Source organism: Notamacropus eugenii, chromosome 4 (assembly GCF_028372415.1).
Source record: "Notamacropus eugenii isolate mMacEug1 chromosome 4, mMacEug1.pri_v2, whole genome shotgun sequence".
Lineage (NCBI taxonomy): Eukaryota > Metazoa > Chordata > Mammalia > Diprotodontia > Macropodidae > Notamacropus > Notamacropus eugenii.
The window spans coordinates 293,785,914-293,805,516 of NC_092875.1; positions in this window are offsets into that span (position 1 = coordinate 293,785,914).

Sequence of the window (19,603 nt, forward strand, 5' to 3'; positions counted from 1 at the left end):
CATGGATCATCAATAGTCCTCTGGAATCGTGTTCAATCATTTGAATAGAGATCTTAAGTCTTTCAAAGATGTTTGTCTTTACAATATTATTGTTATAGTGTAAATCATTCTAGTTCTGCTCACTTCATCCTACACCAAGTCATACAATACTTCCAAGGTTTTTATGGATTCATCTTTTTGTCACTTCTTATAACAAAATAATATTCCATTATGTTCATATAACATAATTTGTTCAGTCATTCCCTAATTGAGGGATACACCCTAAGTTTTCAGTTCAGTTCTTTGCTAAAAGGAGAACTATAAGTATTTTTGTACATTCTTTTTCTTTTTCTTCTTTTTAAAAATCTCTTTTATGTATAGGTCTAGTAGTGGTAATGCTGGGTCAAAAGATATGCACAGTTTAGTAACTTTTGATGCATTGTTCCAAAGTGTTTTCAAAAATGACTAGACCAGCTCACAGCTCCATCAACAATGTATCTGTCTTCCTGAAGCCCCTCCAACATGTGTCATTTTCCTTTTTTCATCTTTGACAATCTGCTAGATAGGACAAAGAACATTGGAGTTGCTTTCATTTTCATTTAATCTAATAATTAGTGATTTGGAGCATTTTAAAAATATTACTTTTGATGGCTGAGTATCTTCCTTTGAAAACTGCTTGTTTATATCTTGCATCCATTTGTCAAAAGGGAAATGAATCTTATTCTTACAAATTTCAGTCAATTCCTTATATATCTTTGAAATAAGACCTTTCTCAGGAAAACTTGCTGCCAGACTTCCCCCCAGTTACTTGTTTTTCTTTCTAGCTGCATTGTTTTTGTTTGTGCACATTTAAAAAATTATGTAATCAAGATCATTCATTTTATCTTCTGACTCCCCTCACTCTCAAGAACCTCCCAGTTTGACATATGAATTAAATTTAATGACTCAAATGACAAATGGAAGTAGCAGGGACTTGAGACCTAATCCACAACTATATCTATCAGCCCTCATCCACACTTCTACCTTTATTATGCATATCTCCAAGCAATAAAATAACAGGCTGTGCTGTATTTAGTTAACACAACCTTTACTCATCTCCCTTCTTGCAAAATATAAATCAAACTGTATTTGATAGGTCCAAAACTTTATAAGAAAACTTGGAAGTAGATCAGTAATCAAGGAAGGGATAATATGGATTCCAGCTAGACTGGATTGTACTGGGATTACATTACTTGCACTTTTGTTTACACCTTTGGGAATATATTCTTGGCCATGATCTCCTTTGCTGTGGCCCTTTAAAGAAATGTCAAGGCTATTGCTTAGACAACAGTTATTTCTTTCTCTTCACTGTTGTTGTTTGCCTAAATTAGACATACTATCACACGACAACATTGTAGAAATTGTAGTTGAGTTACTGTAGGCAGATAATTGCAACACACAAGGGGAACTGAGGAGAAAAGCATTTACAATAAGGAGAAATTTGGTCTCCCAACAGAGGATTATTCTGCTCAATAGAAAAAAAAAACCAAACCACTTTGTTCCTGTTTCAAGCTTAAATTATAGCCACAGAATATTGAAGACTTGATGAAAGGATCATTCAGGTCAACTTCAAAGTAGAGTTGAGATGTATTATCTGTCATAGGAGAGCATTCCACACCTCCACCTCCACACTAGTAAACCCCACCCAAGGCCCTAACTTGCACAAACACACACAGTTCATTTTTGTTTGTTCTTGAAAGGGATTTAACTGATGGCATCAAGATGGGGAGACTTCAAACATTCTGTATTTCTGAACTTTACTTTCCCCCCACCCTCACTTCCTACATACTTCCTTATGAATATCTATTTACTCTTCAGCAATCCACCTATTTTAAAAACAAAGATAGTCAGAATTAGAAGTCTTTGAGACCAGAAGTTTTGTGCGCACAAGTGAAATGACCAAGTTGAGTATTCACAAGGGGCGTGATTCACTAAATCACTGCTAGTTTTGGAATTTTCTTCCCTAGGTCCCATTTGTTTCATTTTGTTTGGAAAATATAATCCTTCCCTGTGAGCTAACTTCATTCTAAAGTGAATGCTGAGATCATAAATATTTACTGTTAGAACAAATATATCAGGTCAGGAAATAGTAGTACAATCTTTTAACAATCCAATTTTAAAAAGTATTATGTTGTTCCCAGAAAAATCTTCAGAATTTTTTTGTAAGATATTTTTGTCCTGCAGGAAACTGATACTGGGATGCTGGTGAACTTAAAATGACTCCAGACAGGTAGAATTAAGGCAGTAATGAAATTATCCTCTAGAAAGGAAGTTAAACTCTGGAACCCAAAGCCCCAAAAATGATGTTCTTTACTCTTTGTTAACTTACAACAAGAAAGTAAGCACTCTCTCCCGAGTCCAGTACTATCTGTACTTGCCCACAGGGCACCTAACCTTAAGGAGCAGACCAACTAGGAACTACTCCTCACCCTAGAACACATATGGCTTCAAGTGGAATGACATTCCTTCTACCACTCTACTTACGTGATTAATCAGTCCTCTGCTGTTGCTTATCTGTGCATTCTTCTTCTCCCCAGCTGTTGCCCCTTTTTGACTATCGGATTATATCCTTTGTTTGTGTTAGCACTGAACTGAATAAAAAAGGTAAACATTTATGGTAGGTAAGTTCTGATTGTTATTGCTAGGTATAAAGCAGAAGCAAATAGACTTGCAGCAGTAAATTACATTGGACAGAGCTTGGATTTTCTCATTTGTGTACATACATTCTTTTATTATCAATTTTTCTGAATTATATCATCCTTCTGCTTTTTGATTTCTAACACTGTCTTTTGAAAACACCTGTCTCCCTCCCCCCTTCCTTCTGTTTCTGGGACCACGAGAGCCAAGTTTCTTGCTGACTTCTGATGCTCTCATCAGTTTGACAATGATTGGGTAATAAGATTTTGATACTTCAGTGTGCCCATGTTCTCTTTGAAGTGGGTACTCCCTGCCAAGTGTAGAGAGCAGTTTGTCCACCTCTTATCATCGTTTTTCATGCTTGTATTTATCTTTTCATATGTCCTCTAAAGAAAACCTATCTAGTTCACTGGAGCTCTCTTTTTGTTTTTTTGAGATGGATATAAGTCCATCATGATGTGACCATCTAGCTCCTTTTTCATTCATACCTGAAGCCTAATTATATATTCCATATATTCCTGTCTACAATTTAGATTCTTCTGAGACTGAGATATTACATGATCTGCAGCCAAATAGCTTCACCAGAAGAATATCCTAACAACTTCTAGGTTTGACATAAAGAAAAAGTTCCCCTAATTGGATCTGTCCAAAAGTAGAATGAGGTTTCCTAGGGAGGAAGTGGGCTTCCTATAATGGAACCCCTCAAATAGAGACTGGATGAACACTTGTCCAGGGCATTGTGGAGATGATTTCATGGAAAGGTTTTCTGTTCTGGAACAAATTGGATGAGATAAACTTGGTGGTCCTTCCAACTCCAAGAGCTTACCATTCACATGTATGTCATAATTTAGATAATGTGCATCACTCATCCTTGTGTCTTTTCTTCTGTAGATTGCTAACCAAATATTTTGAGTAACTGGAGATCTCCTTGAGGAGGTCCTGAAGTGTTCTGGGACTGGTAGGATCTGTTGCCTGAAAACAGGAGCATCTGGAAACATGCTCCCCTCCCCCAGATTTATAGAGAATTTCTCTTTTATTTGAACTTTGTTCAAGACATTGACTATGACACTGGAAAATAATTTTGGTGAGCATACGTTTGTCTTACACCTCGCTTGATGTCTACTATTGAACAAGGGCAACTAGGTGGTGCAGTGGATAGAGCACCAGTGCATGAGTCAGGAGGACCTGAGTTCAAATCTCAACTCAGACACTTGACAGTTGCTACCTGTGTGACCTTGGGAAAGTCACTTAACCCCAATTGCCTCATCCTGGGTCATCTCCAGTCATCCTGATGAATATCTGGTCATTGGGTTCAGATGACTCTGGAGGAGATGTAAGGCTGGTGACCTGCACAGCCCTCCCTCACTCAAAAAAAAATAAAGTCAAGTGCAAGTCATGTCATTTCTCTGATGGCATGGTCTTCTTCGGCAACGAAGGACAAACACACTATTGAACAAAAGTTTTTCAGGGATGATATATACACACATATCATATGTATGTATATTATGTTTGTATATATGCTAAAATCTTGTATGACCTTAATATATGTGTAATATTCTATAGAGTCAAATGCTTTAAAAAAAAAACAAATAATTGACATAGGAGGATCTGATCATCTCTCTGTGTCTCAGTGACTACAAAGATGCTGTCTACTATGGAAAATCATCTATAAAAATGCTGGGTGCCACAATAGAGTGCTGGACCTGGAATCAGGAAGATCAAAGTTCAAATCTGGCCTCAAACATTTACTACCAATGTAATCCTGGGCAAGTCACTTGACCTCTGTTTGCTTCAGTTTTCTTAGCTTACCTATCCTCCAGGGTTGTTGTAAGGATCAAATGAAATAATATGTGTAAAGCACTCAACATATCTGGCATATAGGAGGTGCTTAATAAATGCTTGTCCCTTCCTTTCATCAAGAATACTGTTAATGCATTCATTTTATTTTCATAGTGTCTAAAATATCTAAAGATGCCTGTTGATATCTTCCTGATCATCTTTTGTCCTGGTAATGTTTTCTACAATCTTTAGATTCCTTTAGAATTTTCCCCTATTTGAAATCTCTTTAAAATAGAGTGCTTTTAAAATTGTGTCACTTTCAGCATGGATTTCTATGTGATCTTAACTGAGTCCAGTCATTCTTCTAAATGCCGTCTTCTTTAGTGCCAGTGTCACTTCATACAGCACTGTGGGCACCAAGGTGATGTAATACAAATTTGGTGGTTCTACTGTCATTGGTGGTGAGAAAAGATTGCTGTAGAAATACTGGAACTTCTGCCCCCATTTTGTGTCTATTTGTTGTCCTTTCAGTTTCAATTACAACTACTCTTAGGATGATCTGTCTCACACAAAGTTTTGTGTAGACTCACTTTGTCTTCTTCTGCTTTCTGATATTTTGTGATCCATACTACTCAGCATCTTCCATCATTTTCTTCTCTAAAACTTTACAAAGAGTTTCCATCTTATGCTGGTGTTTTTATGCTTTGACTCTCATGTTTGGTAAGAAGATCAAGTATTTGCCAATCCTGATGGTTCCTGGGCTCTCTGGGCTTCTTTGTTGGGTTGAATATTTACTTCAGCTAAATTTCTCCAAGAAATGGTGACAATACTATGCTGCACTATTATGATTCATTTTCTTTGTATTAAGCATTGGGAATGCAAATATAAAAAGTGATACAGTTATAGCCATCTATTGGGGGCATGCACAGCTATACAATAATATAAGCTAGAAATTACAACAACTTACATACACACATATGATATACATATGCATAAATACATCTGTATGTTTATATGTGTATATTATATATAGATCTATATAAAGATACTTTTACGCCTTTATCCATAGATAGCTCTCTAGATCTATATATATATATGACATATCTATATACAATCATACATATATATTCATAGATAAATACATGAGTTTTTATCTCTTGTTTTCTTCTATCACTTTCTAACTTTTATTATCATATATCTATCTACATGTCATATGCCTCCTAATACATGGTTACCTCCTTGAGATCAAGAACTACATTATTATTTGTGGTTGCATCCCAAGTATGTGTAGCAAATAGTAAATGTGTAATAAACTTATAGTGCAGTATTATATTTATATGCACACAATACACATTTGCATGTAGATCTATATTTCTTACATGTGTGTATAAACATAATCACATGTGTTTACATATATGAACATATATGTATAGTATGCACACACATATATTTTAAGACTTTCAAAGTATTTTCCTCATACCTCTCATTTACCCTGAGAGGTAAGTATTGCAAGTACTGTTGTCGTTTCTGTTTTGTAGAGAAAGAGACTGAGATGGAGAAGTTAAATGACTTGCCCATGGCAGAGTAAATGTCAGAGTTAGTTTGAACTTGGGTCTTGGCTAACTCCCAACCTAGTAGTCTTTCAACTACTCTGTCTGCCTCTTGGCAAATCCAAAGTATTTTAGAAAAATTTGACAAGGAAAAGAAGATTTTTGTCTAAGGATGGTTGGATCAGGGAAGGAATGAGAATAGAAGTTTTTTGGTTTTTCTCTAAGCTAAATTTTGAAAGAAGAAAAATCTTATCACATGTAGAAGAAGCTGGAGTGTATTATAGGCACAGAGCCTGGCTTGTACAAGGGCAAAGAAGCTAGATTACAGTCATGAGATAGCACATCAAAGTTAAAAGCTACTACTTCAGTTTGACTATGGGAGTCAGAATTAATGTCTTTACTTTGATCTATTTCCACTATTCAGATCTATTTCACAATAATTTATCTCAGGTAAACTTCAGTAAGGAATGGTGATGTTCAGAGTCAATATCTTTTAACAATTTTCAATTTTTTTTAGAGTCAATGGGTCACTTAAATATGCCAGGATAGAGCTACCGTACTTGCATGTAGTATCTTCTCATCACTTTCCTTCAAATATCGTGTTAATTTTTACTTTTGCTCTAAGTAGGCGATGATCTCACTACAAACAAGAAGAAAGGAAGGAAGGAAGGAAGAAAGAAGGGAAGGAGGGAGGGAGGGAAAGAAATAAGTATTAAATAATGCCTACTGTGTGTCAGGAACTGTGCTAAGTGTTTAACAAATATTATCTTGTTTGATTATCACAACAACTCTGTGAGGTGGGCACTGTTATTATCCCTATTTTACAGTTGAAGAAAAAGGTTAATGACTTGCCCAGGTTCACGTAGTTAGTAGATATCTGAGGTTGAAAATTAACTTCCTGACTTCAGTCAGGAAAAAGAAGAAAAGGAGACAGAATGAAGGTGCTCTTCCAAAATTCCATTTATTATTATATTTTCTCTCATTCTGCAAAATATCCTGTGCAAAGGAAGAACAACTATGATACTGATGGTCTTGGGGATAATCTAACACTCCTCACCATGCTCACTCTTTCCTTTTTTCTTCCTTCTTGATCTTAAATGACTTTTCTTTTTTATCTTGCTTCCCACCACTTTTTAAACCTCTTTTCATTTTTCTGCAACTTTCCCTACGTCTTAGTCTTGATAGGGGCATCCGGCGTAGTTTTGCCCCATTGGTACCATGTAGGAGTTAAAAATATTGCTGATTTCTGGTGTATTAGGTAGCTTTTGTAAGACCTAAGTCTATTTTTCAAATGTTACATTCCATCTCTGGATTATTTCATGAGTGAAGCCTCTGCACCATAATTAATATCAAATAGTGAGACAAGTTCTCCAGTAATTACAAACTGGAACAAAGCCAGACAACTGGCATCAAAGTCAGACTTAACATAATTTGGCTTTGAGGGGATGGACAAATGATGGAAAGGAACAGTCACTGTTGTATTGTGAACCGAAATGAAGTAATTAAAGGCATACAAGAGAACATCCCCCATGACTGGAATGAGAAACTTGAAGCAACGTGACATTGTTCTTGTGCTTCTGGCACTGGACATCAGCAGAGAAAATTGTAGTGACATACAACAATGAGGGGCATGATGAAACTCAGTGGAAGCAAAACTGTCATGTCCGTGAGACACAGAGGAAACAGCCCCCCAGAAGTGAAAATCTATGCCTCTTGTTGGTAACCACACAATTTCTGAGCTAAAAAAGATCTTAGATTCTATCCAGTTCAGCTGCCTCATTTTGTTTGTTACCCATGTGGCCCAAGGCCCACTCTCATTCTCTCCAAGGGGGTCTGGTTTCACATGGACCCCAAATCCTTCCTGGGAGTCTGACATACACCCACACCCAGGGTGACACTTTAGGGGAATCTCTAAGACAAAGCTTAGGTATAGTTCATATCTAGGGTTTCTTCTCAAGTGAATAATAAGGCCTCCTCCTACAAAAGGACTCAGCGTACAACAGGAACATTCAGTATGACAGTTTTTTTAATAATTATCATTACTTCCCCCACCATAAAAACTGAGTGAAAAAGTACTTTTTAAGTGCTTACTATGAACTAGGCACCATGGTAAATGTCGGTGATACAAAAAAGGGCAACAAACACTCCCTGCTTTGAAGGAACTTACTTTCTAATGGAAAAGACAACATATAAATAACTAGATGCGTAAAAGATATATACAGAGTAGAATGAAGGTATTCCCAAGGAAAGCACTCTTTAGGAAAGGCCTCCTGCAGAATACATAGTTTGAACTGAGATCTGAAGAAAGATAGGACAGCTAAGAAGTAGAAGTGAGGAAACATAGAATTCCAGGTGTGGGGGATGGCCAGTGAAAAGACACGAAGATCCCAGATGGAATGTCATAGGCATAGAAGAGTGTGTGGTCCAAAGTCCCTAGATCATAGAGTGGATGAAGATTGTGTTTGTTCTACATTCTCAAAGAGGACCATGACATCATGATGATGACATGACTTGCAGTTGACTTTGATTTGAGTGAGGGAGGTCTGTGCAAGGTCACCAACCTCACTTTCTCCTCTAGAACCATCTAGGTCCAGTGGCTTGATATTCATAAGGATGACTGTAGATGGCCCAGGATGCAATGGGAGACCCTGACCCTTTTAGACTAAAGTCTTATCACATTCTCACTTTGACTGAGATACACCCATTCAATGAATAGGCCTGTTAATAAGTAGTTACTCAAGGGATAGCCCCTTTAAAAAAAAAAAAAAAGGTCAAACTGGGAGGGGAAGACCCTCAGGGTTCCTGGATAAACGAGAAACAGTTACTTTTTAGTATTTGCAAATACTAAATAGTATGCAGATGAGTGAAGAGGAAGAAGACTGAAAAGGTAGAAAGGGGGCAAGTTGTGAAAAAGCTTTCCAGGCCAAACTGAGGAATTCTAACTGATCCTGGAGGTAACCGTCAATCACTGCAGTTCATTGAGAAGGAAGGTGACATAGCCTCCATTTAGAAAAAAGCATTTTAGATTCCAAGGATTCACAGGAACCCATAAATTTATTTGGAAACATAAAATGCTCAAATAGCTTATTATACTTTTTACTTAGCCTCTGGGAACACTTTCTCAAACCTCTCTCAGGCTAACAGATCAGGATCTGCTGTAGACCACGAAATACTTTCTCCTCTCAGGGTTCTGGGAGTTACCTGGAGGCATTAGAGCTAATATCATTCACAAGCCTCTACCCGGGGTGTTCCTCCTAATCATTTGACTTGTCAACATCTCACCGTATCAATTGACCAAGTAACATCAAGTAGCTTTTATAAAGGAGTATTGACTGAAAAGATATATAGCAAGGGCTACAGTACAAAAAAATCAAACCAGGGAAATACTCCTTCTTCTAAATATCCATACGTTCCTTAAAGAGGATGGATTCAAAGTGGTTACTGCAAAATATTACCTCCTCCCTCCTCCAAATTGATTGGGAAGGTGGTTGGCAGGAATTTGGGGCTCTAGAAGTCTTCTTCTCAATTCATCAAATCTCCATTAAGTTCATTTATGGGTGTGGCATATAATAAATTTTACATGCTACTTTCAAAACTGTCTTCTTATCTATGCTTCCTTTGGGATTTCCTTCTATTCTCTCCTGTGCATTTTTAAAATAATAATATCTTTTTAGAAAAAAATATATTGATATCTTTTGGTTTCGGTTTTGTGAATTTTTTTTAAATGTTTCCATGGCCCTCTTTTTTTGTGATCACTATTCATAACTCCATTTTCTTGTCCCTATCTGGAAGGAAGGAAGGAGGGCAGGAAGGAGGGAAGGAGACAGGAACAGAGTGAAGGTGGAAGGAAAGAAAAAGGAAGGAGGAAGAAAAGTATGAAGAGAGGAATGGAGGGAGCAAGGAAGGGAGAGAAGAAGAAAAGGAAGGAGGGAGGAAGAAAGGAAGAAAGAAAGGAAAGTAGAGAGGAAGGGAGGGAGGGAAAGAGGGTAAAAAGAAAGAAAAAAGGAATAAAGCTATCAATGTCATCAAAATGATCGAAATCACTATAGATTAGAGAAATGCATATTAAAACAACTCTGAGATACCACCTCACAACTTTCAGGTAGGCTAACATGACAAAAGAGGAAAATGATAAATGCTGGATGGGATGTGGAAAAATAGTGCACTGTTGGGGTTGTGAACTGATCCAACCATTCTGGAGAGCAATTTGGAGCTATGATCAAGAGGCTATAAAACTGTGAATACTTTCTGATCCAGCAATAACTTTGCTATGTCTATACCCCAAACAGATCAAGGAAAAGCGGAAAGGACCCAATTTGTGCAAGAATATTTATAGTAGCTCTTTTTGTAGTGGCAAAGAACTGGAAATTGAAGGGATGGCCATCAGTTGTGGAATGGCTAAACAAGTTGCGGTATATGATTCTGAGGGAATAGTATTGCACTATAAGAAATGATGAGCAAGATGGTTTCTGAAAAACCTGGAAAGTCTCACATGAACTAATGCAAAGTAATGTGAGCAGAACGGAGAAAACACTGTACACAGTAACCACAGTATTACAATGATGGTCAACTGTGAAAGACTTGGCTACTGTGATCCAGATGATCCAAAACAACTGCAAAATGATCCATGATGAAAAATGCTACACAGCTCCAAAGAGAGTAGTGATGAACTCTGAGTACAGATTGAAGTATTCTTTTTTCACTTTAATTTTCTTGGGAGTTTTTTTTGAATATTTTCTTCTGCAACTTGGCTAATATGGAAATGTGTTTTGCATGACTTCACATGTATAATCAATATTATGTTGCTTGCCTTCTCAGGTGGTAGAGGAGGGACAAGAAGGAAAGAGAATTTAGAACTCAAAATTTTTATAGATGAATGTTCAAAAAATTTTAAATGTATTTGGGAAATATTTAATGAAAAAAATTAATTTAAAAATCACACTTGCAGCTTTCAGTTCTTCTCCAAAGCTTGGTGCCAGTATGCACTACTAGAGCCACATTCTTAAAATAACATGATGAAGATTGGAGTCAATGAATTTGACTGTCTGAGGCACTAGAAGGCCAGGGCTGCATTCACCTCAGGAAGAGTTGATATTTGTGGCCATCAGTCGTCACTTCATTGACCTCAACTACACGGTTTATATTTTTTTAATATGATTCAACCCATGGCAAATTCAAGAGCACTCCCAGGACTAAGAATGGAAAACTGGTGATCAAAAGTTATTACTATCTTTCAAGAGTGTGATTCTACCAATATTAAAAGAAGAGGTACTGGAACTAAGAATGTATAGTAGAGCCCACTGATTTTTTTACCACCTTGAGAAAGGCTGGTACTTACTTGAACAGTAGAGCTAAGCATTTCATCATCTCTTCCCCTTCCATTGATACTCTATATCTGTGATGGGAAGGAATCATCAGAAATAGGATAATTCGTTTAACATTGTCAGTAATGCTTCCTGCACTTCCAATTGTTCTCTCTCCTCTTTGGTCAAAGTCATCCATAAGAATTTTAGCATTACTGAAGGACACATGAATATAGTCCATGACATTACAGCTATCCAGAGAACAATAGATGGCTCTTCAAGAAAATTGTGCCAGGATGGGCATGGTACCATCTAAAATCATCCCTTATTCCACTGGTTCTGCTGAAGCTGTGAGAAAAGTCATACTTGAGCTAAATGGGAAGATCACAGGGAAGTCTTCTGTATTCCTATGACCAATGGGTCTATTGTGGATCAGATCTGCTGCCTGGAGAAAACTGCTAAACATTATATCTGCAAACATGAAACAAGTATCAGTGAGGCCCCTGAAGAACATCTTGGGTTACAGAAAATACCAGGTTTTATCTTATGACTTTAACAGTCACACCCTCTCTTCTAATTTTAATTCTAGCACTAGTATTACCCTCATTTACTATTTTATTGAGCTCTTTTCCTGCCATGAAAATGAATATAGTATTATCAGACATATAGTAGACCTCATGAACTACATGGTCTCCAAGGAGCAAAGTAGAAAGTCATGTATATTTTGGAGGAGTTCTGCCATTGAGAAGACCATATCCCAAATCCATTTCCCTTACCCTCACATAGTCTTACCCTAAGATACTCTGTAGTAGAGGGGGAAAGGAAAACCATAAAGTCTGATGTTCTGTACTATCAATAAGGTCACCACATTTAGTGCAAAAAAAATAATTATGACTTTATGGAGTCCCATGATTATTGAATTGTCCCTCCTTGACTGTTTTCTAGGTTAGTTGTTTTTATTAAGATATTTTGCATTTTATTCTACTTTTTCAAATTTTTAAAAATGTGTTCTAAAATTTCTTGCTATCCAAGAAAGGCGGCCTGAGCCTCCAATCCATGATGCCAGTAAGCCTGTGAGATGCTGGTATGAACTGCAAAAGGTGATCTCATGGGAAGGGTGGGAGAGCGGCTGTTCAGCCTGGGCTGAGGTAGGAGTCTCCTCACTCAATTTCCCCACTGACACCTGGCAGACTTTAAGCCTGACTGAATGCAAGTGGACAACCTAATCCTGCCTGGAACTGACATGAAGTTGGGGAGATCCCTGCAATGTCTTGGTGGCAATTTTCTATAGTCAAAAGATTTGTAAACTTAATACCAGATCTGTTAAATTATAGATTATTGGTAGGGAAACATTCGAGGTTAAGTCTAAACTTAAACTATAAGGCATAGGACTTTAGACCAGCAACAATAAGTTAGAGTCCCTTAATTCTTAGTAATACTGTGGAGACAATTAGGTCAAGAGCTTGTGAAGTTAGCAACATAAATATTATTTGTGTCTCAGTTGGTTAATGTTTTAAAAAAATATTCTTTTGTGGTCCGTTCTGTAAATGGTTTAAAAAGAAGTATCACCTGACCAAAAGTTTGAATTGTTTTACCTGTTATGAATTGTGTTAAAAATGAAAAATAAAATAAAATAAAAAAATAAAATGTCTTGCTATCTCATGGAGCCATTGATTTCTTTTCGGATTAATCTACTTTTCAGGGAGTTGATTTCTTGTGTTGTAGAATAAAGAGAAGAGCAACAATTGTTAAGATTTACATAGCAACTTAAGGAAAATGTTCATCAAGAATACATTACCCTATAAGACTGAGAGTAATCCTACAGAGGAAAAAACTTTTAATACAACAGAAAACTTTTAAGAATTCTTAATTTAAAAAATGAGACCTTAGCCTACACTTTGAAATGCAACCAGATTTTTAAAAATGGATGTTAAAAGATGGTTTTTATGTGCAATTGGGGAAAAGAAAAAAAATTTTAAAAAACAATGTAATTTAACTAAGATATCCATGGAGTTTTCGTTGCATCATATTGACATCATTCTTTGGTGTACAAGAAGATGAAAATTCTGAAAAGTTTACAACAGGAAAAAATTTCCAAAACCTTGTGGAATTCTGGCATGTAGGATTTGAGGTTAATTCTATGGTTTTATGAGTTTTCCATCTACTCTAAGATATTCTATAATCACATTGCTGTAATCACATTCCTTCCCTCATTCTTCTATAAAACTGGCAACAAAACAAAACAAAAGGAAGAAAAGAAATATAACCAGGGCAGTCAAGAGAAACTTTAAAATTTCTAAGTTTGAGCAATCTATGTATAGGAAATTAGAAGGAACTTCTGGTCTGCCTATATTGTAATAGGGTAGGAAATGACAATTGTCTCTTTAGAAACCCTCTGGCTTCTAAGGTCACAGAAGGAGGTAAGAAAGACAGATGGAGTGACCTGAGGTGGACTTGTTCTGTTTTGATAATTTTAAGAGAAGAAAGAAAAGAGAAGGGAAAATGAACACATTAGAAAAAAATGAGGAAGAATGGAGGTGGAATTTACTATTTCTCATAAAATAGGCTTTTAAAAAAAGAGCATATAGATGTGAAGGAAGTTTTAAGGGAAAGGGGACATTTCATTAACCTCACTCTTATGTGAACCACACAGATGAGTGTTTAAAGCCCTCTGTTGCCCTCTCCCTTCATATGCATATTACATGACTGTCTCAATGCGGCTTAAAGTAGGCAAGAATGACATCTCTAGCATCTCTGCCTTTACTCTTCTCCAAGGGAGGCTAATTCCTGCCAGGAGAAGAAGGAGGAAGGTTACCAGAGACTGACCACTCTGCTTTCCTCAGTGAGAAGGGGTACTGGGTGTACAGTATCAATCTGCTCCCTTAAATATTGTTATTCTAGGGGAAGTAACTTTAAGGTTTAAGCTAAACTCTTGATTGTTATTCATTAATGGAGAAAGGGAGGGGGAGTTCCCAAACTTTATATCTAAGACTTGATTCTCTTTCCACCAAACACCAGCTCCATAGGGGATTATCTGGTCACTGGATCCAGATGACTCAGGAGAAGGAAGTGAGACTGGTGCCCTTGCATAGACCTCCCTCACTCAAAACAAAGTCAAGTGCAAGTCACGTCATCATTTCTCTGATGTCATGGTCCTCTTTAGAAATGAAGGACAAACAAACAAGGTCCACAGGAATGCACAGAGCAAAAAACCCATTTATCCAACTTGATAGCAAAACAGAAATCAGAGAAAGTATACATATTAGAATATACACCATACAATACAGTTGAAGGAAGAAATGATACATCTCAACCCATCCAAGAAAGAGAGTTCCAGATCTCATCAAATGGAAAAAATTCCCAAAGTCTAATATAGCAAGTTGAAGATAAAGACATAATATAAACTGTCAGATCCTCTCAAGTCAGCTTTCTCCCTTCACCAGTATGAACAGTGGTTAGCATCATGCATCTTCTCTTAAAGCTGGTAGCAAAAAGAATCTTGGATTGTACTTTTCTCTCATTCTAGCCAACTCTACCCTGCCCTTTACACAAACATGGGACATTCATCTCCACCAATGAAGAAAGGTTTCCATAGCAATAGACTTTGGGATTCAGGCTACACACATAAAGAATTTGGTATAGAAATAAAGAAATAGAAATACATTAAGCTTAATGCAAAGAAATACACTAATCTCAGTAAGGAAATAGGCAAGGACAGGGAATGAATGATTAATAAAGTTTATATTAAGTACTTGCTATGTGCCAGGCACTGTGTTAAGTTCTGTGGATACAAATTAAAGAAAGTAACAGTCTACATTTTAATGGGAGAAGACATATGTAAAGGGGAGGGAAGGAAGGAGGCAGTTTGAAATGACTGGAAAGTGATGTGGAGGCTTGGTTTTGGAAAAAGAAAACTTACCTATCGAAGTCCAGTGTCAGTGACCAAGGTTCTGGTGGGAGAGGGATGAGGAGAATGAGAATGATAAACTGAATACCAGCAGTGTTGTTTGATTATGGCCAAGAAGTGACATGGAGGCCTGGGAAAAGAGATTTAAGGAAGAATGTTGGTGGGGGAGAAATAATCACAAGAAAAAAAGATTTCTACTTTTGAGGAGAGATCATAATCAATCAATTAATCAACAAACATTTAGCGAGTGCCTAATATGTGCCAGGCATGGTACTAAACATTAAGATGTGAATAGAGGCAAGGAGGAATTAAAAAGAAAGGAAGGAAGGAAGGAAGGAAGGAAGGAAGGAAGGAAGGAAGGAAGGAAGGAAGGAAGGAAGGAAGGAAGGAAGGAAGGAAGGAAGTCTAAATAACCAGTGATGGATGTCTTGTCTAGGTGAAGGGAGGGGGGACTGTGGAGAAGTAGATTGCTTCAATTATATTCAATTCACTTTTGATCACATTCCTTCTCTTCCAAAGTTTATTACACATAAAATCTCATGATTTTTGTAATCTTGTCAGATAGATGGTGGATATTATGGATATTATATTATTATGGGATTGAACAGGTATTATTGTACCCATTTGATAGATGAAGAAACTGAGATTCATTAAGTTTTACTAGCTGGGGAAGAATAACAGACCTAATTTGTCAGAAAAGATATAGAAAGCTTTTGAAGTTTTGAGACAGTGTGAAAATAAGCATATGGGGCACTTCACAGTGGGAAAATATTTTGAAAAAGTTCAAGGAAAGATTTATTTGCCTGAAGCTGCTAGATAGTGAGCTAGCATAAGGAGCTGGGAAATGTGAGGGAAATGAGAGTATGGGCCGGGGTCAGAATGATGTGGTGGAAAGAGCATGAATTGTGCAGCACCTGGATTTCAATCTGGCCTTTTCTACTTACTATTTATGTGACTTGGAGGAAATCACTTTAAAGTTCATTTTTCTCAGGTGTAAAATTAGGGGTTTGTATCAGAACCCTACGCTTCAGTTCAGCTGTGGTTCCTGCATCTCTCCTTTTTTTGCATATCACGGTGCTTTGCAGTAGTCGGTATTTGAGAAGTATCTCAGTATAAAGGGGGTTGAGTGACTATATAGAAGCCATGCCAGAGAGCATATATCCCGAGTTTCTCTGGAAGTTTCTGGGGAGTATTCCAGGGATATAGTGATTGAGCATTTAGGACTTTTAAAGACGATGAACTTATTCTCCGCTTCCGGTTATGTGTAGCCAAGTACTAAAAGGATGGGTGATTTTGTTATAATACAGAAAAATCCTGAGTAGTTTCTTGGTTCTTCTACCAACCCAGGAGAGGACAGAGTGCTACATCAGTTTAAACAGGAGACAGCTGAGATCCTCAAGGTGCTATCATATAACTCTGAGACTTCCAATGCTGGGTACAGGATGAACTCACCCTTTCCTACCCCAGCACCCTACTCACACGTGGAACATGGATTCGTCTAGCAAACTTGTACCTGAGCTCTGGTTGCCTTTTCTGTTTTGTGTTTTCTTTGCTGAAAAGATTGCTGAGCATTCATCTCAAAATTAACTTTTCTAGGTTTCCAGGTGACTTATGGGCTCAATAGGTCCAGAAGTCCATCAGATCCAGTTGATTGATGGCAGGGAAAGATTTTTTCTTTGGAGATGACCACTGACATGAGGATAAGGAGGGGTGGTTTGGACAGGGCTAACTGTAGGTAAAACATGGCCATGATATCTGGTAGTCTCACAAATTGCTTTATGGTCTGATAAGGTTTAATTATCAGCTTCCTGGGAGAGGTTATCATAGTAGTTTTAAGTTACCAAATACTTTTTAAAGTCATTCTGTCAATGTGAACTTTGGGTTTTCTGTCTTCTATCATTTCTTTTGGGTGTAAGACATAAATATCCATCCCAAACTTGTTTTTCACTGTATATTTAGCACTTTTTAGCCTTCTTTTAGTGAGACCTAGACATAAACCAAAAACTTAAACTTTAAATAATTTGTCCCTAGGACACTATGAGGGTTGGCATTTAATGAGTTAAAGAGTATGAGAAAAAGGAGTTTAAAACCTCTCATTAGAGGAGCTGAAACTGGTCCAACTATGTGCATGAGTCCAGGGCAGAGGATCCTCTTAGCAAAGAACTGAGAAGGGTTAGTGTTCTAGCCCCATGGATCCAGGAGCTCTTCTTAATGCTAAATGAGAAAGGAAATCAGAGGGGAGAGAGAAAAGGAAGCAGGGGGAGAAGAAAACAAGAAAATAATAAATGTGTATTAGAAAAAAAAGTTAGCTCTGAACATACGAATAAGGATACAAACTTGTGTGGAGAGCTATAGGAAGTTAGTGAAGAACTTTCAAGAGGGGGAAAAATATGCTTGAAATGCCTGAAAAAAATCATTTTTATGATAGCACATTGGCCTGAAGTGATGCAAGGACTGTTCTGCTAAGACACATGGGGAAAGGGGCACAAATTTCCCTGGAGAGTGGGAATCAAAGCCTACAGCTAAAAGTTTGACTGTGGGGTTGTATAACAGGTAAATAAATGGTTAAGGCAACAAATAGGGTTTTCCAGCACTGATTGGTATAGTCAAGGCACAAGAAAATTGTATCTACAATTATTGTCACCTTGGAACATCATTTAAAAATGTTTCAGTTTGCTGAAACTTGTTTAATGACAAGAAGGGAACTTGATCAGAACACAAGCAAAGGAAGCAATTTGATCTTTGGAATTGGTAAGCAAAAGTGGTTTGACGTGGGAATGAAACATATAATGTATTCACAAATAAACTCTCAGATTCAGCATTTAGTTCTTAAAGAGTATCAGTAACACAGTGCAGCTACTAAGAATTTTGTCTGCATGAGAGCTATGATTTTAAGATCTTTCGGAGATGAGACCATAACATGAGTGACCTCTATGTGAGTGTTCCTGTTAGAAAGAATCTAGGAAGCTACCATAAAACAAACATTTCTCTGGCTATTTGAACTAACAGGATGTTATTTGTGTATCTAAAATAGGGCAGGAAAGTTAAAAAAACAAGCATTCAATTCATATTGTCTCTAAACATTTAGATTTTAATTTTCACATATCTACATACAAGTGGGAGCTAAAAGTTAATGCAGATGGTAATAAGATAAAAGAAATAAGTTCATAGAGAGAGCTTCCATTTCTCTGTTCCACCTCCAATCCTCCCCCAGAAAAATAAGTTAGTATATAACCTTGGTCAAGGCATTTCATTTCTTTGGGGCTCAGTGTTCTCAATCAATTAATCAATGAGAATTTATTAAGCGTCCAGAATGCTAGTAATTTTTTTTCACAAGACTGCTAGGACTGTAGTGCATATTCAAAGCTTTTGCTTATGTGGAATGTTATTCTTTCTCATTTGTTTTTCCGAGATGAAATTAGGTTTTCTGAACATGTTAAGAACTGGAGATATGAAACCAAAAATAAAACAGTCCCTACCTGCCCTCAGGAAGCTTACTATCAGGGGAGACAAGGTGTGGATATATAGAATATTCCAAACATATTAGAAAATAAACATAGGTTGATTTTGAGAGACAAGGAATTAGCAATTGGGAGGATCAGTAAAAACTTCCCATAGCAAGTGGTGTTTGAATTGACTTCTGAAGTAAACTAGGGACTTGAAGGGACAGAGGGGTGGAGGAAGGATATTCCAGGCATCAGAGATAGAAAACTTCAATTTATGGGACATAGAGTAGTCTGCGTGAGGAACAGTAAGAAGGCCAAAGGAGCTATATATAGAAGAATGCATGAAGGGGAATAATGTGTAATAAGGTAGGAAAGGCAGATTAGGGCCAGATTATGGAAAGGTTTTAAATATCAAAGAGAAGCATTTATATTTAATGGTAGGGGTCATAGATTACCCCTGGAGATTACCGAGGAGGGCAGTAATCTGGTCAGCTCTGCATTTTAGAAATATTCCTTCCAGCAGTTCTTCCCATCCATAAAATGAGGAGTGTGGAATAGATGATCTCTAAGGTCTCTTCTATCTCTAACAGTGCAGAACTCTGAGAAGCAGCTGGGTGGCAGTGGGTCAAATATTTGATTTAGTTAAGAAGATCTGAGTTAATATCCTACCTTGGACGCTTATTGGTGTCCAAGCCAAGCCTAAGCAAATCATTGAACATTTATCTGCTTCTGGGATATAGTTAAAGACAAAGCCTTTTCTGCCTCCATTTCCTCATTTTCAGAATGGGGATTATTATTATAGCAACTGTTCTAGAGGGCTGATGTCTGGGTCAAATGAGACAATATGTGTAGTGCTTTAATTGTCATTTCCATATTCTAATACGTAAACCCATCCAGTATCTAAAGTTCATCTCTTTGTAGCCATTCCCACTTACTGGGATGCTCTCAGGACTGAAACTAAGA